At 29.1% G+C, this 24735-nt stretch overlaps 1 protein-coding gene across 3 annotated transcripts in view; it reads right to left on the bottom strand.

Annotated features, from left to right (window-relative positions):
- Positions 1-24735, bottom strand: part of LOC100573428 (peroxidasin homolog) — a 459362-nt gene that overhangs the window by 180694 nt on the left and 253933 nt on the right. Inside the window, exon 1 of one of the 3 annotated variants that reach the window (XM_003247261.4) lies at positions 22890-23471. The exons of the other annotated variants lie outside the window; for them this stretch is intronic. The gene's annotated coding sequence lies outside the window, so the exon portion shown is untranslated. Of the gene's footprint in view, positions 1-22889; positions 23472-24735 lie in introns of those variants that run through there. 3 annotated transcript variants of the gene reach the window in all.

Genomic DNA, 24735 nt, shown 5'->3' with positions numbered 1-24735 from the left:
TCGATTTATCATTACGAACACGGAGAATATCGGTCAAGTAATTGGCAGGCGTTTGATTAAAAAATGTCGATAAAAAAAATTATTTTTTCGTGGTATTTCAATATACAGTCAACATAATAATACAATAATCGTCCAGTGCACGCGTGTCCCTGCAGTCTCGTTCGTACCCGAGCTCAGTCCTGGTCGTCACCGTAAATCGATCGCGAGCACTACGCGACAGAAGTGATTTTTTTACACCATCAAAGTCGCAATTTTCGGTTTCTTAACACCGTTCGAGCGAATCGCATCTCTGAGGCCGTGGCCCAGATCGTGGGCAGGCTTACGACGATGCCTGCGTACGGTGTGTTATAAGCCCACCGCCGCCGAGGTAGAACCCACACAACGTTATATAATATATTATAGACGAGGTGCTCCATTTAATAAATAAAATATAACATATACATAATATAATATTATATACACACGCGTATACCGTACAAGTGTGGTACTACGTATAATAATGCTAATTAATTATTTTTTAATCGATCCCCGCGCACCCTCAGCCACCAAGTCACCTCCGCCGGAGGCTCACACACTCGAGAGCCGAAAATGATTTATCATGCATCTCCCGAGTGTAATTAATAAAATATAACGCCACCACTGCCGCCGCAGGACCGTGCACAACATTTTTACACGTCCGACCACCACGCCGAAAATATTGTCAACGAATAATTTATACGTGCACGTTCGTTATTAAACTTTTGGACACGCTGTTCTATTATTATTATTATTATTATTATTATTATTATTATTATTATTATTATCATCATCGTCATCCGGACGAAATATTAATAAGTTATAAAATTAAAAATAAGCATCCGCGCGCGCACGGCAGAATATGCTGTGCAAAATAAAAACGTACTTCATACGAGGCATAAACCGAAGCCGCCGTAACAATCACCAGCGACATAATTATATGTTAAACTGTGCTCTCGTAAGAGTCATGATATACAGGGTAGTTTACAAAGCATATGTTCATCCCCACGTTATATTATGCATTTATTTTATTCAAATTTTTGGAATTTTTAAGTATAATGTAAATAGATTTTTATAAAATCTAACGAATGTCTCGCTTTGCTGTACAAACTTATTTATTCAAACGAGAGTCACACCTTTTTAATTAAAAAATTATTGTTTTGTAGCGATGGTTTTATTTTTTGAAATTTTCTATGAATCTACTTAAAATTTGAAAGAATATAGTACTAAGAATTATTTAGTTTTATGTACCATGGATAATAGTTCCATATAAGGTAAAAGGTTTGGAATACATAGAGTCTATGCAAATTTAACATAAATCCTAATTGATGTAAATCAGTTAAAATATTTTTTTTATAATTTACCTATATTAATAATTGTCAAAGAAAAATGGGTACTTGACAGTTGACTTAGTAGTTGGTTTTTTAAACAAAATATAGCCGATCAACAATATATTTATTGTAAGAAAAAAATGAAAATACTAAAATTCTCGTGTAGGTACTGTATTGGAAATAAATACATCACTTAAAACCATACAGTTGTTACGCAAGTTAATGAGCGCAGAATACACTAAATCGGTTCAACCGAAATGATTAGTGAGATACATTGTCCTACCGATTAGTCATTATAGATGTGCTTTTATTGAAATTTAATGCTTATAGAGTTTCGATGTATATACATATTATATAATAATATAACAAGTGGATTTATCACATAATAATATTCGCATTATGGTATGTTCTGTACATTTCATTATTTATACATTACAGTTATAACATACAGTAAAGTTATATTATTATATTTTAATGACAAATTTGTATTATTTGGTTACTAATTTTATTCCAAAACGGTTTATAATGAATACATATTTTTGATATGATATATCAAGAGATTTGTTTGCATGGGCTATTTTTACCAACATATTTCAACCAAAGATAATTTTTAGAAGATATTTTGGCATATAACCCGTGACTCAATAGTATTGCATAAATAAATATATATCATGCGTAAAAAAAAAATATTATATAGGACTTTTATTATCCTAAATACAATATACGTTTCATTAATTCAAACTTTTTTTCCTAATATTTTGATTTAAATGTATTGACATGTTTAAAACAATTACTCTGCAAAAGAATTTATTAGAACTAAGAGTGGTTATTGCTTCAAAATATAATTTTATAATGGCATAAAAATCTCCAATAAAAATCATAATTTTAAATAAAAGAATTATAAAAAAATATATTGGTGGGGAGGGGGGAAATCATGGTTGGTGAACTCCCTTGTATTGATTAGGAGGAAGAAATTCATGATTTTTCACGGTCAAATGCAAACACGAAATTCTTATATAAATTAAATTATCATCATCCCGCTCAAAATCTTAAAATAATGTTAAAAATTAAAATTTATATCAATCAAAAAATATTTACATACAATTTTAGCTTAGTACTACCAAACAGAAAGCGATGATATCCATAGAATTCTCAACAAAAAATCCACATCCGTAATGTGAAAATGTGTTTTATTTCATAATTTACGATGAGACCGTCCCGACCCGTATCGATAGATCATATTGCACCTATTAAATAATTATAATATTATAAATTATTGAAACAAGGAATTTATATGGTTTACAAAGGTTAGCGTATCTTTTTAGCATTTATATGGTGAATTTGACGAGTTAATGTGGTTGAAAGTTTTCGTATGAAATTGTATAGCTATATGCAATCGATTGAAAACTGGGTGTGCTATATTGAACATATATATATATGAATGGCACTTCTAATTCATCAAAGTCGGAAAATTCCAGTCGTTTTTTGAAAAAAAACCGCAAAAAAAATGAAATAGCTATAATAAATGTATGATAAAATTATTATACGAATGAAGTACATACATTACTTCGATATCCAATATAATATTATGTTATTAATAAATCGAAGGGTACGTACCGCATACAAACTTGAAATGTACTATAGGTAATATAGAGAATATATTTTTTTTTATGACTTTTTATTATTTTCATTTACAAAAGTTCTGCAGGCAATTTTATACTTATTATTATCTCCTCTAATAAATATTTTGTTTTTGTGTTTTATGTATGACAAAGGGGTTTATTATAATATTATGTTTACAGACCGTCTTCGCACAGAATCGTTTTTCATATGAAATGATTTATCATTGAATTCAAATTTAACATAATATTATTATATTACCCTACGGTGACTTAATCGAATACGAGGAACACTCGACACTCATAATAGTGTAGAGCGGTTACTTAAATTTCCTCTATTTTAGATTCTGAGCTGAGCGGTGAATGTATTGATTTTACAATTACTTAAATGTTTTTTTCAGATTTTAATTCCACCTTTTGGGGCAATAAAAATTCTTCAATTTTGAGTCTTCAAAGTTCCATCTAAATTATTTTCCCAATTCTGAGCTGAGCGGTGAATGTATTAATTTGACAATTACTTAAATGTTCTTTAAGGTTCTATTTCCACCTTTTGGTGCAGTAAAAATTCTTCAACTTTGAGTTTTCTAAGTTCCATCTAAATTCTTTCCCCAATTTCTAATAATTTTCAAAAGTTTCAGGAAAAACAAACAATAAACTAAGAAACAACTGAGATTTTTACACAAAATCGAAAAAAAATTTGTTTTGTAGTGTAATTCTGTAAAAAAAATAACTGTACATAAGTCATATTTTAACTGAATCTTTGTATCAGCATTTTCTATGCACCACACAATTTTCAAAATATTTAGCCAATTTTTGAGGTATCTAAATTTTTTTGCGAAATTCGACAAAATCACGAATACGGAACATTTGAAAATTATTTTTAGTTAGAAATTCAAAAAAACATTTTTTAGTATATTATCTAAGATTTGAAAAATATAATACAAGATTCATATACGTTTATCTACGTTTAAAGAAAACAGTTTACTGGAAAGCCAAATCATTTTTTTTAGAAGAGTTTAAATTCAAGCATTTGATATTACACCTGCCTAAATATTAACAAATACTCATAAACTCGAATTTATTATTTTGTTTTAATTTAAAAATATTATTCTTGGGTATTTAAATCTTTTAATGTATATATTGCTATATTGTATACATACAGTGTCTTCACTTTAATCCAAATAAGATCACACAATTTACTTGGTAATATTATAGGCTGACAGCAAAACGTTTTCGCTAAGAATCGTTTTTTGTATACAATGGTTTTATAAGATTGAATTCAAATTTTCCACATCCGTTACCGTGACTCCTCTAGACATCTATTGTACATCGGAGTGTTATCCGTTTTTTTTGTTTTTTTTTTTGTGTGTCTGTCATCACTTTTTTATAATAGAAACTTACAATTATTTTCATTGGTAGTTAGATTCAATTTATTTATGCTGATTATTGATTTTGAGAACCAGGGCTAATTTTGTATTCGATGAAAACTATAATAATAACCCTTTTAACGTAATAATTTATTCATTGGCTTATTCATTTTTCTCCGAATTAATCGAATTTAAAATTTAAAACTACACCTTTTTTCAAATTAATGTCTACTTATCGATACCTACTTATTGTGTAATATTATAGAACAATAATTTTGTTATATCGAATAATTATATATTATTTACTTGAAAAACCATAATTATGACTGTCTTGTGCATTACGTAGATAGGTAATATTCACTCATATAAATATAAATATTATATTATTATTTCTGTGTCACAAAAGTTACTTACAACTTTTCATTTATATTGTTCGGAAAGAGATACCCGGTAATAACATTTTTTCTCATTTACAATTGCATTGTTCTTCAGTTATTGTGAAATCCATTATAAAATAATTATTCAGTTTAACAAAACGATAGAGATTTTATAGTATAAAGAACTCGGTAAACATACGGTTTGTCTTTTTAATCTTATAACAATCAACTTTATACAAATACTTGAGGAACTTAACATATAAGTATATATTATTAAAATGTTGTTCGTACCTATGTAATATTATGTTGTATATATATTCTTTTAAATGGTCAACTGGAAAACTATTATTTAATATTGAGTTATTTTCTCAAAAACGCAAGCCAGAAAATCATTGAAATTCATTATTATTTTGTATAGGCGTAATTATTGATATTATAATATTATACTTGATACATATATATTATATAAAATTATTATAAATCGAAATAATTAGTATAGTAAAAAAATCATTAATGATTCATTAAATTTAAAAAAATATATAAAGGTATTATGGAATTAAAACTATAGTTATTATGAGGTATATTATAAAAATTTAATGACTGAATATATTATTTTGATCAGTAGTTGTAAAAATATTAAATGGGATCATTGAGATAGTATGTAAATATTTAGAATCTGCTCATGTACAAAGCAACATAATGGATATCGATTTTGTGTAAAGATGATTTTTTCTATAAATTATCTTTTGGCTTATAAAATAAGATAGGTACAACATATTATTTATTTACAGTTCATAAATGTTATGTCTTGTTTGAACAGATTATACTTCAAAGAAATCGTTTCTCGATCTCATCGATATAGTTTGTGCTCATGAGCATGAAAAAACTGCCAAAAACATCAATGACGAAACTTTAACAGTAAGTGTGGTGTTAACGAAATAAACTCAAGTCATAATAATATTTTGTTTTGGTTTGGAAAATACAATATTTCACTTAAAACGTTTAATGTTAACACAATGAAAATATGATAGTATATTATAATATAGTGAGCCAATATTCGTTCATGATCTTCTTTCATGGACATTTGCAAATGCGCCGATTACTTAATCGAATCCAATCGTGTATAATATTATTATAATTGTAATAACATAAGATAACATGCACCTGGGCTGTTCAACGTCGAAAAGAGTGGGCTTATGCTGAATCGCAGTATCTGGTTCCACGTAGCTGTATTAAGTGTATTATTTAAGGGCTTAGCTCCTCCAATATTAAAACTAGCACCTCCAAAAAATTATATTATCGAGTTGAAGTTTCAATTAAATCCTCTATTAATTCTAATTATCATTCTCTGAATTAGCAGACTCTCTGTTTAATCTATAGTATAAACGTGGTTTCATAAATTCATTGTATAGAGTTTAAACAACAATATTCATTATTGATGGTTTTAGGTACCTAGGTACATAATAGATATCGAACACTATTCTCACTATCATCAACAGTTCCAATCATCCTTATTCCTTGTGGCATACGCGATAGGTCATTCTCAGCAACGAGGAAGATTAACTAAGATTTACCTCGGACATAGATGAATAATACATTTCTAAATTTATCAATAATTTATATTGATTTGAATTTGTCTAATGAATAATAATTGTCTCACGAACTAATCTTGGAAAAAATGTCAATATTGAACCACTAGTTACAATTATAAATTATAAATATAGTTACTAAAGATATTTTTTTTATTTTAATAGTATATGTATTATAATATATTAAGTATATTAAGACTTTTCTGTCAAATGTGTACCATTGTTCAAGCTGATGTGACAACTGAACGTAAGAGTGGCTCTATCGTCAAAGCATCGTCGTAGTCGTACCTGTACGAGTGCAGTAAGTTCCACAAGAATCATTGATAATATTCATGATGACATCGTTTAAATCTCAGACGGATACTCGTTTATATAATTTATATTTATGGCCGATAATAAAAATTTTCTCACATAGAGAATTTATCGTGTGCATATATAGTAATAATACTACGTCGGATCGGTTGCCGAATAATATTGCTATTTTGTTTTGATTGTGAAAAGTTTATATAATACGGTTAAACGTCATCGTATCACCGACTCAGCTCACTGTCACTTTGATCACCACCACGTTATACTGTTTTTAACGGGGTGCGACATGTTTCATGTTTACAAATCTAATTTGCGTTCGCGTGTAAAATCCAATTACGGAGGGAAAAAAAATTTTAAATCGTCCATTATAATATTAAAAAAATATATATAAATAACGTTTAGACGATTTGAAATTGAATTTATTACGTTATAATTCTGTTTATTGTTGGCACGCGATTAATTTAAAAGCTATTTTAAAGTCGCAGTCGTTATTAACTGTAAATTGTTTTTAGGATTCTAAACTTTATTGTTTGTACAAAGTATATGAACAAGTAAAATAATATTAATCCAACAAATGTAAATATAATAAATCAAATTATATGTATTTTGATTTTATTTCCATGAATATAATGTTCATTGTTATTAATGTTTTTTTATTATTTGGCTTAATTTATTAAATTTCTTCTCGAAAAGTCAATATTAATATTTAAATGGTTACCCGAAAGAGTAAATTTTAAAACAACACTCAGTAACCGAATTTCGTTAGTAATATATTGTTTGTAGGTATAATAGGGAACAATTTTCTATTGGATATAATACTGTGTATCGTATTATGATTATATTCTAGCGTAGGTAGTAATAAATCATCAGAACAACAACGATAATATGTTTTTTATTAATAACACAGGCTATGCTGTAGGAATATGATGCAAAATTATCAAATTTGCGGTTATTAAAAATAAAAATAATCGTATGATCTCATAATATTATAAGGTAAATATTTTAAAAGATAGTCTATTGTAAAACTTGATTTTTAACATGAAGCAAGTCAAGTTACTGTAGTGTTTAGTTGTTATGTCCATGACATAATTTATATTATAATAGTGCGTGCGGGTAATTAAAATATGTTGAACTGTATGTAGCCCCGTTGAAATTCACATACATTTATGTCGTGTATTTTTCATAATATTATTTTCATCATGATTTAATGAAATATTATTAATTAATATTACGTTAGGTATGGAAAGTTTAAATCATGCAATACGTATTATTATATGAATGGTAGGTATATTCATAACAATATTATTATATTATTATCTTAATAAATTATTACCTAACTGTTTAAGGTTTATTTTGAATTTTCTGAAGTGAATTAAATATATTTTATAATAATATATTATTGAAACATTGATGCAGCGAAGAAATTAATATTTTGGTCAACTGTTTTATAAATCTGTTCATAAATTTTAAAAACTTTTATAAAATGATTATGGTTTCTACTAAATAGAGCCGCTAGATATAATACACAGCGTTTAAGTTTCTTTATATTATTTCTTATTAGATATAATATAATATGCTACACACCAACCCGGGGCAGATTTAGGAATTTAAAAAGATAGTTGAATATACTCAAAGTATGATAAACTTATAAAAGTCTTATAAATTTAAGTTAAATACCTATAATACTCTTAACTTTAAAAAGTGACTAACCATAAACTCACAATGTATTGTATAGGTGCTTCCAGATACTATATAAAATATGACATACTTTTGTAAATGCAATTAATATAAACGGAAAAGAATCTTTAAGATGGTATGTTAATAGAGGAACTTATCCCCCATATCATCCCCCATTGTATCCACCCCTGACAGCTGCCATCAACTAACTACAAAAGGAAAATCTCTTGATACGTGATGATATTATATTCGATCTTTAAAATTTATGATAATCATGCACTATACTAGTTGTATTGTAGTTTTAAAAGCGCCTACCTAAAACGTCTCGCAGACTCAAATTTCCGATTTTTTTCGGTAAACTTTGTAGATGGAATTTCCGTGTAGAAGAATTCTTCACACGTTGGATACGACCACTGAACCCGGAACTGGCGCTATCTCCAATATCATGAGAGTTACAGAACACGGGAACGGCTGGTAATATGGTTATCTATAATGATATTGTTGGAGTTTATTGTGAACCATTTTGTGTTTTTAAAAATATGGTGACCATCGTTTGATATTGTGATTATAATATATTATGGTCAACCTCTGGTTAAGATTTTAAGACTTTATACGAAAATTACACTTTCCGATTACTGATTGAATATCATGCAATATATTTGCTACATAGAAAAATGGCATCAAAGTTCACGAGAGAAGGTCTATCGTGTAATTGACTGCAATGAAAATCTCCCACAATCAAATAAGCTTTTGTTATAAAAATTACAATATTTTTTTGCTCGCGTTTTAACTCTTGGGGGCACCTATGGTAAAACAACAATTGGCTTTGCACGTGTCTTATCGAAATAACACATTAATGTTCATTATGATAGTCGTATCAGTCGTATTATTGTGAGGCAAAAACAGTACGAAGAAGAAAGTAAACGCAAATTACGAAACCACCGTCCACGTCGACCAATCTTATGGTATTCAATTGGTTGTACCAATTAATTATATTTTTAATAGTTAATCATATTATTAACATAATATTTCAAAAAGTGTTGAAGTTTTTCAAAATAATTTTTTTACATAATTTAAATTGATCGCAAAATTAAAAATGTTAAAGAAAAATTACATAATATTTTACTTCTTTAAAGGTAAAACATAATATATTTTTAATTCCCATTTATTTCGAAGCAGACTAATTTTCTGAGACTTTTTTGGAATTTCGTACATATACAACATAATATACGTTTTAAATACTTGGAATGTTTACCGTTAAAATCCCAGTAACGGGTTATATAGTATGAGATATTCGTTAGCGATGTGATCAATAAAAATAAATCATACAGGTACCACGATGTTTTATATGATATTATTATAATATTATCTTGGTATATTTACTCGGTCAGTTTTATCGGTAAAATACAATTTAACTACATTATACCTAGTAATTTTTCTTACCGTTGTGACTTGTCGAGTGACTTCTTTACTTTAAATGTTTCTACTGGCGTATTTAATTTTGCAAATGTAATAATGTATGATTTTAATCCATATGATTATACGTATACCCACCTACTTGAATTTGTTTCCTCAAATTCGCAGTCAATTTACTAAATTTTGAATACATATTTAACAAATTGTAATGATGAATTCCACATAATATCTAATTACTTGCGTCTGTAGATCGCAGTAGTTATTAGAGGTATAAATAGGTACAATATAACATTAAATCATTGTCACGCATACATTGCGTCCCGGAAAAAATCTGGATGAAATATAGTCCCTAACCAAAATTCGTCGGCCAAAACGAGTGTACACGATATATTATATACGTAGGTATAGGTACACGACAATTTCAGCGAAAACCGTTCGTCGATCCAACGGACCGGAAAATCCCGAACTCGGGACCTGGGATGTTTCACTTGTCCACTAAACGCACTCACCCACACACACGCACACGTGGTGCGGGCATTTTACTTTCATCGACCGACAAAAAGCTTACACGCACACACAACACACACACACACAAAGGCACACACAGTTATTACCATACAGCAGGTACAATATAATACAATACATTTGCACCCACCCACGCACGTGTCGTATATTTTAATATATATTATTATTATCACTGTCACTCGACAGGGTGGACCTCAAGTACGCAAAGCTATTCACGAAGGTTGTATAATATATAATATGTATTATTAAACGGTAATCCGATTACTATTCATGGACATAGACGTTGAACACATCTCGATTGACCATAATAATATTATATGCATACTGCGTGCGCATACATACAAAGCGTTCGAAAATTTTTGAAAGTATGTATCTTATATTATGACAATATTCCGATATGAGCGTTCATCTCCAGATTTTGTTTGATCGTCGGTATGTACCTCCCTTCCGGTGGTTGACATCGTTACAACTTACAACACTCGGGGGATCCATTGACCGACATTGCTAGTCGAACTAGAAAGTCGGCAACGATTTTGACGGCGAAGACGCTCATTTGTGTCAAAAAAAAAAAAAACACGATTCCTATTGACTCGGGTGATTTGATACCGCGACCGTAGTAAGTGTGATCATTAGTGTACGTTTCGCACATGTCACCCAATCTGCGATCGACGAGTAATATAATAATAATATTATGTCTCTAATACCTATGTCTCTAAGAAGTGTACATTTTCCGACCAAAGTAGTACTGACAAAACTATAGTACCTACCTAATGCCCATAATAGAGATCTGAAAAATATATTTAAATTTGTTATGAAGCTTACTTGAAATAGTTTCAAGTCGAAACCCGTGACCATCTCTGCAGTTTGTTTGCACCCATCTCGGTTTTTATCTCGTATTTTCGTAAAATCACTGATTGAAAATTTTTCATCTCCCAACATTTTTAAGGCAAATTTAAGAAAAATATATTAAGTGGAAACGAATTCAAATATCCGTTTTTAGAATTCTTAGGTTTTTCAATTTACGGGGTACAATACCACGATAAATAAGTAAGTTTTCGTCAAAATAACAGTCAGCATCGAATCCCGTGGGAGAGAACAAATTTAAACGAAAAACAAGAGTTCAATAAACTATAATATAACAGATTAAATATTCCAACATTGGTAAAACTGCATAAGCTTAAATAAATAATAAAACAAACAATATTATTTGTTTGTTTGTTTATTTTTAGTGTATACAATATTATTTATACGTTTATTAGTTTGTTACATTTTATTTTGTTTTTTTATTGACGAAAAATCTATTTTACCACTTGTTTACGATGTCTTACTTACTATGAAAAATTCAAAGATATTAATTTACACTGTAGACATGGTCAATAGCTTCTACGAATATTTGAAACGAGTATTATAGTATCTATTGATAGGATTAAAAAACTTCAATCGGTCACTTTATCGACACGAATGGCTCGCTGAACTCGATCGCTTCAAAACGCGATTTCGAGAAAATTCAAAATCCGTTTGTACCGCGTATTTTATATTATTATATTATATATATAATATATATATATATCGATAAAACCACGAAACCATAGAATATACGCACTAAGCAGCAATAATATGATATGAGTATGAGTATGATATGCAGTATACACTTTCTGTTTATAAAGCCTCGAATATGTCCTTTATCTTCGCATAACACTATAATAGCCATACTTATTCTACGGCCAAATAAGCTTTTTTATGAAACCAAAAAAAAAAAAAAAAAACAAAAATAAAAATTTACTCCAATTAGAAAATAACATTTAATTATTATAATATAGAATATATATTGTGATATAACTATATAAGATATTTCGGTTAATATAATGAATAATCTATTTTAATAAAAAATATTAATTTAATAGCTTATATCCTTGACGGTAATCTTGGTATAGTGGGTGGACGGAGGCTATAAAATATTGTTTGAGAAATTAATTAAATACGCTAAGTATCTCTTCTCGATGGTTAGGCATATTATACTACCTATATATTTAACATGTATTAAACATAGTATGCATACTAAATACTAATATGCATTAATCGGAAAGATGTAAAACAAATTGTGTTTACATTCCATATTAATATAGCTTGTAAAGTGTGTGTCCAGAATCCAGAATAATTATTAGTCATATGCGGCATGTAACTTATTACACTTTGGGGTCGACGAATGCCGTTTCGCCGTGAAAACTCCACGATCTCCTTCCGTTATATAAGAATAGGCACGTAAGGTACCAAGTCAGTATCAATTACCACGGACTATGTTATAGTTGCAGAGAGAAAATGTAATTAATATTTATATATTATTTCCTCTTCAAAGAAAATTGATAAATCATAGATATGCTTTTGTTTATAGTACCTACAGTAGAAAAATATCTAGTATAATGCTACATTTTGTTAGGAATTTAAATCATTTTTTTTTTATGTTTTGTTTTTACTGTTCATCTACATTCATCTACGTTTCTACGATTCTATGGAAATGAACGAAGTGTTACAAAAATGGGCCTCGTGGAAATCAGTAAAAAAAACTACTCATTCCAAAAGCATACCTATATGTTAAACAAAGTACAGCTACAGTTATATACGATAATAATAAAAAATGCGATCTCAAGTGACGACAGTATTATTTGTTTTTCGACGTTATTTATAAATAAAAATATGTATTAATAGTAACAGTATATTTCTCGGGCCAATCGGAATTTAGAATTTAAAAAAAAATTCTTAACCCGTAACAGTCCAAGAACTGACCTTATAATATGTGCCTTATACATACCATATTTCAATTAGACGAACGACGCATGGACGATACGTGTGCTGAATAATCAAAACGAACTTCGCACATCTCCAGGTGCAGTTTTTTGTATCGTATATAATAATATATTTGTAGGAAAATAAATAAAATATATTATGGGTAACACAAAAAAAAAAAAAATACATAATACCCACATTCATATAAATACCCCAATCACCACGACTGACAAACACATATCACGCATCACGACATTGTTGTCTTAGAATACTGCAACTATAAGGTCCAAATTATTATCATTAAGCTTACAGTAAAACATTTAAATGAATCACAATTTAGTCGAATGCATTATTAAAGGATAAAAGGTGTGGCGCTCGGTGGTGAATCACTACTCTGTCTCGCGGACCGAGAAATCCAATTATCGGCCGTCGCTGTCAAATTCGACGCGTACTGCCCAGCGTACTATAATATTATAATAGACTACCAAAATATACACGTCTTGCAAAATGTGACAATATCGTGAGACGCGTAGGTCAAATTTTAAGTTATCATATTATATTATTATAAGGACTACCACCACCGCAATGCTGTAAACGTCTCCTGGGTGATATTATTATAATTTACGAATATTATTGCAATGCGGTCGACGCGTGTCAGGCGGACTTCAGACTTTCTATATTTTCCTCTCCCTTGCGCATTTCAGCCTTAACGAATGAAACGGGACGTCCAAGAATATAAATAAATGAAAGCCAGACATTATTATTATACCAAGAACATTATAGCGTGTAAATATTAAACTTATTATTAAATTATCAGAAAACCTATCGCCCGACGACAGTCGTCCCGGAAACCGTTCGCCATTATTGATACTACACAATTTACACAACATCGCTGCAGTACTAATCATCTGGCGTACAGACTATGTCGTCCAAGCCAGAGCAAGTTAATGATAATTTTTAATTGAGTTGTTAGTTAAGTCGATTGAAAATATTTTAATAAGCTTAAGTAGTAAATAGTTATTCTAATTTTTTTTCAGCTCAGTTAAGTTAATATAGTTATAATTACTATGAATACTTACAATTAACTTATTAAGGTAAGTTATTTATATATATATATATATATATATATATATATAAATAGCCAGTAATATGGATTAAAATAATAAAAGTAAATGTTTATGTAATATAATATGTATCATCAATAATAATTGTATTATATATATTATTTAATTATTTATAAATTAACATAACTTGGATTTAATTAAAAGTAACTCATTATTTATTAAGTTTATACTAATAAAAATTAAGTCGATAAATATTACATTTTAAAAAGCTTAGGCTTGTTGTCGTCAGACATCACGTTACAATATTTGGGGGTGATTCACTAACCGTAATCACCTGTATTTTAAATATGTTTACGTATTCTAATATTCTTATTTTAAGAATTTTTAAGTGTCTTGAACTGTTAACATAAAGATCATCTTATTTTAAAATGCCCAATATCTTATGGAATTTCAAGAATTGCATGTGAAGATATCAACGCATTTTTGAAATGAAAACCTAACATGTTACGCGCTCTAAAATAATTAAAAATAAATTTGTTTGTACTCACAAACATTTTTTACACTCTTACATCGTTCTCTTTTGGCAGTACCTCTCTTCGCGTTGGTGAATTTTGGTCTTGTGCTAACATTCTGATAGCATTCGGCCAAAATCAAACTGAACATAATATACAAATTATTTCCACAGCAAAATATGACATACCTATGCATAATATTATTTTATCGAATTCAACGGAAATTTATTAACATTTAACACACAAAAATATTATTGAGCGAAAAGTTATAAGCAACACAAAATATATAATAGCTTTTTTCTGACTTTGGGAAACAAAAACAACTATAAATACACATTATTTTTCCGTCGGATAATTAACACAAAAATAATTGTTTGGTTATTTCAAAAAAATATATACACTATTATAAAATTTGATTAATGCTGCATAAAAATATAAGAAAACTTTGTTTTGCTTTTAAATATTTAATATAATTATTTATTCCTTCTATTTTTTTTTCTATTGGAGAAAATTCACAGTTTCAAGGACTCCCTTGGCAAAACGCCACTGAAAATGAGTGATTTACTGGCCTGGAGAAATCGTAATTTGTAATACTCGAAGCACTGAGGCCACGGTCCGATTATTGAATGATTACGATTAATTTTCATCCAAGTAATCCTAAAGGTATTTCAGAAAATGTTCATATTATTTTTTTTGCATCATTAAATAATATTAAGAATTAGCGGTAAAAATAATAATAAAAATAATCTTGTAATCTAATACTCTAAAGTCCCGGTAGTGATTTTTTCTGTATATCTCAGAGGTATTCAAAATTCTTCGTGGCACTGCTCTTTTGTGTCTTCACAATATTTTAGTGGCTTCCAAATTAGTTATAACAACAAAAGAAAATATTATCTTTATGTGTTTATAAGCAACGTATTTATTTATGTATTATAAGAAATATCATAGATACATTATCAGACAACAAAAGTGGTTATGCATAGACTGAAATTAAATGTTTTATGTTTAGGATAAAATGTTATATTAGTATTATACAAAGGCTACCTATACCAACGCTCACGACTAATTTTAATAGAGTGACACGCACAATATCTTTAGACAAAGTTCCAAACAAGGCCCATTAATATCATTTAATCGATAAAGACAGGTAGTTTATTTTTTGTTGTTATTTTTACTTCTTTTTATACAAATGGGCTTTAAATTATTGCAAAAATCAATCAGTCTTTAAAATATATTTTTCGGAACGGTTAAAAATGTTTTATACAACTATTCAGTTTCGTTTTTAATTTTAGGTTACAGTATTTTTATTATTTCTTTTTAGTAAAAAAATAAAAAGGGAAACTGTGCATTTATATCATTGTAGGTACATGCAAAATTTGCATTTTTTGGTCCTACAAGGAATCATCATAGTACCTACATCAAACTATCTAGCGGTTTTTTATTTTTTAACAGAAGTCTACAAAAAGAATATTTTACAAATTGTTAAACCATCGATTGTTAAAATATGCTATTAATAATAACTTATATAAAGCAAATTTTTCACTTTAGAAAAGTGTGTTTTAAAAATTTTTTTAATTTTTATTGACTGTAATCACATCTAGAAGCAGTAAAAATAATTAAAACTTAAACTTGATGGTTTTTGTATAAAGAAAATTAGATATATCTGTACTTTGAAAGATCAAAAGTAAAAATGCATAGTACTTTTCAGAATCATCATAATATTATAATATAATAGATAAGTACCTACCTATTCAAAAATATTTTATTTACAATACTTTTTTTTATTTGTTAGTACTAAAGATTGGCGTTTTACTACAAAAATCTTCGAACTATCGTCTTACAGCATTCAAAAAATATTGAAATTACTTAGTCGACATTTTTTTTTTTTTTGTAATAAGCGTTTAAAGTTTGTAAAAATAATGAAAGTTCGTAAATAATTTTGTAGTCAAAAACAGAGCTGGCTTTGCCATTGTCGTTTAGTCCATCGTAGCAGTATCAGTTAACATTGTCTGACCTCTGTCAATTTACCCACTTTGTCATATTTGATCTCGCTTTAGCTACTCTGGTTTTCATTTCACTGAATGTTTTTTTGATATTTCTGTGGAGATTTCCCGTGGGATTATATCCCTGCTTGAGCGAACGTAATTCGTCCTACTCGTCCGGCGTGTCCAGGGTTCAGGTTTTCAAACTAAAATACATATTAGCACATTCGATGTTCATTAAACATATAGGTAACTGTTAATGTAATATAAGATATACCTATTTAATTGGATTTATTTGGGATGTCGTACGTAAACATGGAGCATTTTCGATACTTTGATTATCCTTCCTTTTAGTAGTCAGCGAGAAATTAAAATTATCAATTAACTTTAGTGGTCTAATACTCTAATAATATAATTTAATCTCCAATGACGTATTTTGATTGATAAGAGTGATTCACCATTTACATTTTTATTTCAATTATGATTTTTCGACATTTTATTAGTGTCCTTTAGTGATTCAAACTTATGTTAGGAACATATTTTTAAACGTAGGTTCACTGTTTAGCAGATATTTTTTTTCTGATAAAATGATTGAATTATAATTATTTACAGTAAAAAAGAAGGTTCTTATTTGAAATACAGAAGTTGTTGTGTCACCACAGGAAACTCCTTAGGTATTAAAAAAATAAATATATTTAAGAATTTGAATAAGTTATTACTAAAGTAAAACAGGGAGGTGAGAACTGAGCAGGCTTGGTGAATCACTATGAATATACTGAATTTCTTTTATGATATTTCCATATTTAGTTATTAAACTATATTATGTAAACTACCCTAATCATTCAACGTGTATCTATAATTTAATTTATCTGATACACGTAAAATCAAAACGATACGTTTTTGCTGATATATATATATTATATAGACACTCATTTATAAGTGGCATACTATATTATTATTTATTCTCTAGAAGATACTTTCATTTAGTATTAATATAATATACAAGTGATATAATGTAATGTGATGTCTACACGACTAATAATTTGACATCAACATAAATTTTGAAGTGAACACAAAGCTGTTCAACTTATATAGGACTTATAATATTAAACTATGGCCAGAGTAAAATATCGAATTTATTGTCAACCTAATACGAAATCAAACTACAACAAACAAAAAAATTATGTAAGAACAGTAAATACCCTATTAGTTATACATTTATACAATTGATCGTTGATATCGAAATATTCGTAGGAGATAATAATATGTCTGTAATCACGATGGCATAATCAATCTATAAAGTGACTGAACGCGGATGTTGTACTCGGCGAGGTTAATGACAACTTGGCAAGTACCCTTTAGCGCCTTGTCACGTAAATCGGATGGGAGGATTATGCTCGTTAAGAGTGCAGCACTTGCTCCCGACAATTCGGATAAGCTCCTTAAACCGGAGGACAGTCCTGCACACCCCCACAAACACCCTACACACATAACCTTTGTTGCAATCGGTAAGCCAGACAAACACTATGTAAACCACATTCGACAACAAGTAAAATAAGGCAATTGATAGACTTAACGAACAAACAATGGATTTACCGAGTTTATGTGATAAACGTTTAAAATTGCAGCGCCTATACCGCATTGGACGACTAACGCAACCCGTAATGGTTTGACGAGAAGTCCTTTGAGATTTATCGTAGGTATTCCATTTATTTTCACTGAATAAACAATTCACAATGTTTCCAGCGGCTTTTATACTGCATTATTATGTACAACGTAATATTATATTATGTTTTTCCTTATTTCTCTTATCACGATCCCACTGGAATTCTTGGTTAAATAATATTTTCTGTTTGACATTATACCTACGTAAAAGTATTTTTGGTATCGTTAAAGCGTTTACTTTTAATGGTACCTACCTTTTAATATTATACTAGTTAAAAATATAGTATAATATTATGTTTTATATGCCACACTCAATATACTATTTGTACATATTCATTCAAAATTGAAGTTAAATTATAATAATATTATATTATGTGTATACAGCGTTGGGAAATATCTAGATAAATTTATCTAGATAAGTTATCTAGATAAAAATTATTTATCTTTTATCTTCATCTAGATAAAATTCTAGTTATCTTTGAGTACTTATCTAGATAATTTATTTAAATGAACTAAAAAAAAATTTGAAAATTTAAAATATTTTTATTATTTTATTTTTACATTTTTCTATTTTTCATCTATTACATAGAAAACACGTTTAGTAATATGCATTATAATACCATGATTTTAATATTTATTAATATTCATTGTTAATCTGGAGTTCTAAATCGTAAACAATAAGAAAACCCAAAAATAGAAATATGTAATGGGCATGTAGTAGGTAAGATTGTAAGAACAACTAATAATAGCAAAAGGAAAAACATCTATCCTTGCTTCCCGCCGGCCGCCGATCACCACCGAATGATGATGGTCTCATTAGCTGATACCCGTTTTATAGAATTGTGTACAAAGTATGAAAAATAATTATTGTTTTGAACCAACAAAAATAAACCAATATTCAACACTCACAAGCATAATAATATTATAATAATTGTAATTTATAACAATTTAATATTTATAAAACCCTATTTGAATTCCCTGTATTTCAGTTATCGCTTAACCGATCTGTACGACCTATGTCCTCTGCTTTAAACAATTTTAAATTATGTATTTTTTTTTACCTGTAGACTCAAGTAAGTATCCTGAATATTTTCAAAATTAAACATGAAATTATCTCATATTTATCTAGATAAAAATGTATTAATTTTTATCTTTATCTAGATAAAATTTAGTATGACTATCTTTATCTGTATCTAGATAAAAATTATTACAGTCATCTTTATCTTTATCTAGATAAATTATTAGTTATCTATTCCCAACACTGTGTGTATACACTTGTCACTTGTGAGAAGATATTAAAACAACATCTTATTATTACACCAAAAAATGTTTATATTAATGTTGAATAAAATATTTTTTATAAGAATATAGAAATATACGTAACTCGTCGTAAAATAATTTGAGTTTATCCATAAATTGTTTGTATTCTTTGGGGTATAAAGTTAAAATATTCGGTTTTTTTTTTAGAGAATAACCCATTTTTAGACAATGTGTTTACTAGTTCTGTCTGCAATAAAATAATAATATTGTTCAGGTGCGACAGGACGTCCCATCACCATGTTTTATGTTTATCAACGAATATCATTAAATGTATGAAGACGTGGTAGCATGCAGTTATTTATATACTATATATACACGGTGAATAATAAAGTACGAAGTCTGAAACACAATTTTATGGAACATTTGCTGTTTTGAGGTGGATAATAATAATATACCTAGGGATAATTAAAAATGCGTGCTATTTTAATTGTACGACAACAAAATAATCACACTAAAAACAATTACTCGGATAGGTACTCTATACAAAGTTAGAAAGCATTCTATTTTAATCTCGTCCATTAGTGTAATGTCAAGAGTAATATAAAATATTAAGAATAATACAATTTCATACCTAATGATTATGATCAACTCATAAAATAATTTAATTGTAATGATGGAACACCGTAACACTGTTTTGTTGATGATGATAGACAACACTAATTATTTTTTTATTAAAAATTTTAAAATTTTTAGTTATACGATGAACTATAAAATTATACAACAGTAGAACACATATTGTATCCAAATATTCACTTCAATAATATTATCTAAGTGTTTTCTAATAATTCGTTTTAGGTACTTAAATAAATAATATAAATAATACATTTTAGAAGTTAAATTTTTATTAGTATATCAATTTTTTTTCCTTGTAAAATATAATAAAATTATAATATTTAGTAATAATAAAAATTTTGAGAAAGTAGGTACCACTTTTCTGTACAACAATAGGTGTCTATATTATAGGGACCACTGATGGATGTGTTAAATTTGAATTCAACTATATCAAATCATTCTATACGGAATACAATTATGAGCAAAGAAGGCCTGTCAGCCTATATTGCTAGGTACATATATTTTTAAGACATTGCTATTTAAGTAATTTATCAGTCATTTTTCATTTAAAATACAGTAGGTTGAATTCATTTTAGGTAAAAAAATTGCATTTGAAAAAATGTCTTTTTATAGTGAAAATGTCTTGTGTGTATGTCTTTTTGTTTTTGAATTACAATAGGAAAATCTTTCGAAGAGAATTCGTTAACTTATGTGAAAACATCCTGCAATGTCGAAAAAAATTGAACATCTAAAGCTCATAAAAAATTAGTTTGACTTTCCAGTGAATTTTATTTTTTATACTTATTTAGGAAAACTTTTAGGAAGCTTATATTGAATTTTCAAGTTTTTTTGAGCAAGCAAACAATTTCATATTGACAAATGACAATAATTAAAAAAAAAGCTAATAAAAATCGAAAAAAGGCCTAAAAAACACACATCATCAAAACATCCATTGCTCCGATTAGAATCTAAAAATAATGTCTTATTTTACGTGTTAAAATAATATAATTAAAAAGTTTTATTTTTCATTAAATCATTTTTTTAATAATTGGTAAATTTTTGATTAGAAATATTCAAATATATCTGTATATTATATTCTAGTTAAAAAATCTAAAAAAAAAAATAATATTTAGACTTCAATCAAGTACTAAAATATAACTTTGAACATCCAACCACAATATATTGTATTTAACATAACATCATAATACCCAATGTGTAATGAGTAAAAAAATGTATAAACTAACAGTATGTACGTGCGTATGGGGGTTTTTATTCACCTTAATAATATAAGGACATTAAAAAACACGAATTAATGTAACACCCGCAGATTTCAGTACCTATCATATAAAATTATACCGCGTAGGAATAAAATCTATACTTACTGTCATACCACTCAGATAAGCTTTAAAATTATATATTTTACTGGAAATTTTGTTTTTGTTATTGTTGTTGTTGTTGTTGTTGCATGAAATATTGTACTATGACATTATGGCGATTGCGTTTTATCAAAAACGATTTTCCCATCTCGCTGCAGTAGGTATATGGTTAGTGAAACAATCGTAAAACACAAACAGAGTCGTGCGTACAATATAACACGGCATAAATACACTTATATATTATATAAGTACTAGCTTGGTATAATATTATGCGTATAGGACCGCATAATCGGAAAGATAATTATATGTTTAATTTGTCGCGGACGAAAAAGTTATCGGTACCTACCTACCGGTGAAGTACGCCCTCCAAGTCCGAAAGTTTTGCAGAGTATCGTCCGCGTCCGGACACGGTCGTTTGATCTCAAACTCATCTCCGAGCCACATGATGGATGCGCAAAGCGTGCCGCCGGGCTTCATATCTTGGCTGAAATTCAATCCACTGGACGGCACGTGTAATAATAACAACAATAATATAACGCACAAGTCGTTTTTACGACCGTCTCGTAAATCGCATCATTTATTGTCTGAAACAGCCCGCGAAGTTCACTAAAACGCACACGCGGGCCGGACATATAACTGCGGCGCGTTGCCACACATCTACATATACATACATAGTGTACACAGCAGGGCATGTGCATTTGTATGCCGGCCGGATATCCGATATACGTAGTGTACATGTATAATAATATTACAGTGGGCACAGCGGGGTAGGATCGCCCAGGTCTACGCCGGACTTAACCTCCGCACAATAAACGCGCGATATTTAGTGAGTTTTTCGTCTCTAAGACGCGAAAACAATGTTTATCCACCGAGCGTGCCACTGCTGCGCGGTACGTTTTTTGCGGGGGTTTTCCAATGGTCTTTATGATATAAGTAAACATAACGAGATATAATATAATATATATATATATATATTTATATATCTCACGTAAATACTTTATTTTTATTTTGTTTTGTTTTACCTAGCGGAGGAGCTCGTGTTTAAATTTCCCGCCACCGCTGCCGCCGCTCTGCATATACGAGAGCCGGTCGACTGTCCTCTCGTTATTAATATTCTAGGCATGTCCCCTCGAAATATCGTTCGTGCCCTATAACCCCCGCGCGTTGCGGTGGTGAATATATATTTTTGGGGTGTGTGTGTGTGTATAAGATACAAAAGCCGCAGCGTCGAAAAACAAAAAAAAACCAGAGGAGAGACCAACAACAATTTGTTATGCTGATAAAATATATATACACCCCCGCGCGTTCCGTGTCGGCTGCTATATTATATGATTTGTATAGTTGGCGTTGCGCTCTCTTGTTTGTCATTTTTCCTTTTTACATAATATCATGCGTACATACACACGTACCTATACATCCGAGGAAAAGAACAACAACGAACGTTTTCCACATTTATTCGAATTCGCCCGTTCGTGACCTAGATCGAAATTTTGATACTTCACCACTTCCACACGCCACGATTCCGTCATAGTATACGCAGGGCCTTGGTCGCCGCCAAGTCACCAACTTCGGCGGCGCTCCTCCTCGGCTGTTCGTCGGAAGCGATGGAATGAGAGTGCCAAAAATATCGAAAACCATTGACACGTTTTGAGACGATAATACTATAACACGTGATAACAGTCGTGTTATAATGTAACTTCGATGTGCCGTGACGTCTTCCCACTACTTCCGCCGGCTGCGGTTAACAATTTTCGCAGTGACACGCAAATGGAATATAATATTATAATTTATAACCACACACTTTACCACTACTATTAGTGTTACTACAATAAAATAGCTCGGTGTTTGCGTTGGTGTTTTATAAGCGAATCATTTTTAAAGTTAAATATTTTAACCGCGTGATACGCGAGAACCGCACGGCACTAGTGGTCCGATAAATAAAAAATGTATAGCACGTTTGTTTTTTATTTTTTTTTTATTACTTATACTAATAAATGTGGTTAAAACTTATTTTTTTCAACGGCCTAAAGTCACATTGCCGATAATATTAAAAATGTCAAACTTATAATAACTTATCATAATATTAAACTTTGTTCTCTCCTGTTGAGGATAATTTTTATGCGGTAAATAAGTAAAAAAAAAAAAACGATACTATACTTATATCATAGATAACAATAAACAAAATATATATATTACACTAAATGAGACAGTTTTTCATTTAAAATAATAACGTTAAAATGTCGTTTTTAATATTGTCGATTGTACTTATTGTTTTGTTGACATAAAAATGTCATGAGTTTATTAGGTACATATGATATTAGATGATAGTATTATGTTGATTTTTTGATGGCGATTTATATTTTCTTTATTACCTCATATGGGTGTTAATATCACCATTAAACATATTACATTAAGCTTTAAAAGAAATAAGTTAAGTTAATCGGTTGTTAAAACCATTAAAATACAAGGCTAGGACATAACATTTTTACCTTAATGAGATGAATTTTTTTTTTAATCAGTTTTAAACTTTTAACTTTTTACGAATTATAATACACTGACTTTCCCAGTCTTGCTCAAATTCTAGACATGGCTTGGAAGGAAGAATAGGTAAAAGTATGCTGTTTTAGATTCTGAACGAAGTGATGAATGTATTGATTTTACAATGATGTGTGTTTTTTTTTTTTTTTTTTTTTTTGTGTCTGACGACAACTTTTGGAGCAGTAAAAATGCTTCGATTTTCAAAAGTTGTACCTTTTCTGAAAGGAAAGTGAATCTAGTTGGTACTTTGGGGGGTCAAAAGTGAAAATTTCCCAATACTTTTCAAAAGCGGCAGGAAAAACCTTAAAAAAATAACGGAAAAACGCGAATTTTTACGCAAAACCAATTTTTGACAAAAACGAAAACTTAATTTTACTGTAACTCAAAAAATAATTATTGTAAGCACTTGAAATTTGCAACAGATGTTTATATTAGCGTTGTCTATACAGGGTTAAATTTTCAAAGTGTTTCGACTTTTTTTGAGCTATTTATAGACAAATGAAATTTTCAATTTTTCTAAGTATTTTTTTTTTAAATAACGATAAAAAATTTTTGGTTGGATAGAAAACTTTGAAAATTTAATACAAGGTTTCTTATAAGTTGTTCTCACAGTGATAAAAAAAAATCCAAAATCGTTAGTCACAATTTTTTTTTATAAGTGCTTAAAGTTTAAATTTATACGAAATATGTCAAAATTGCGAAAATTTGCAAGTAATT

This window comes from Acyrthosiphon pisum, chromosome A3, assembly GCF_005508785.2.
Source record: "Acyrthosiphon pisum isolate AL4f chromosome A3, pea_aphid_22Mar2018_4r6ur, whole genome shotgun sequence".
NCBI classification, from domain to species: domain Eukaryota; kingdom Metazoa; phylum Arthropoda; class Insecta; order Hemiptera; family Aphididae; genus Acyrthosiphon; species Acyrthosiphon pisum.
The sequence above is the reverse complement of the archived record's forward strand: the minus strand, read 5'-3'. Positions and strand labels throughout refer to the sequence as shown.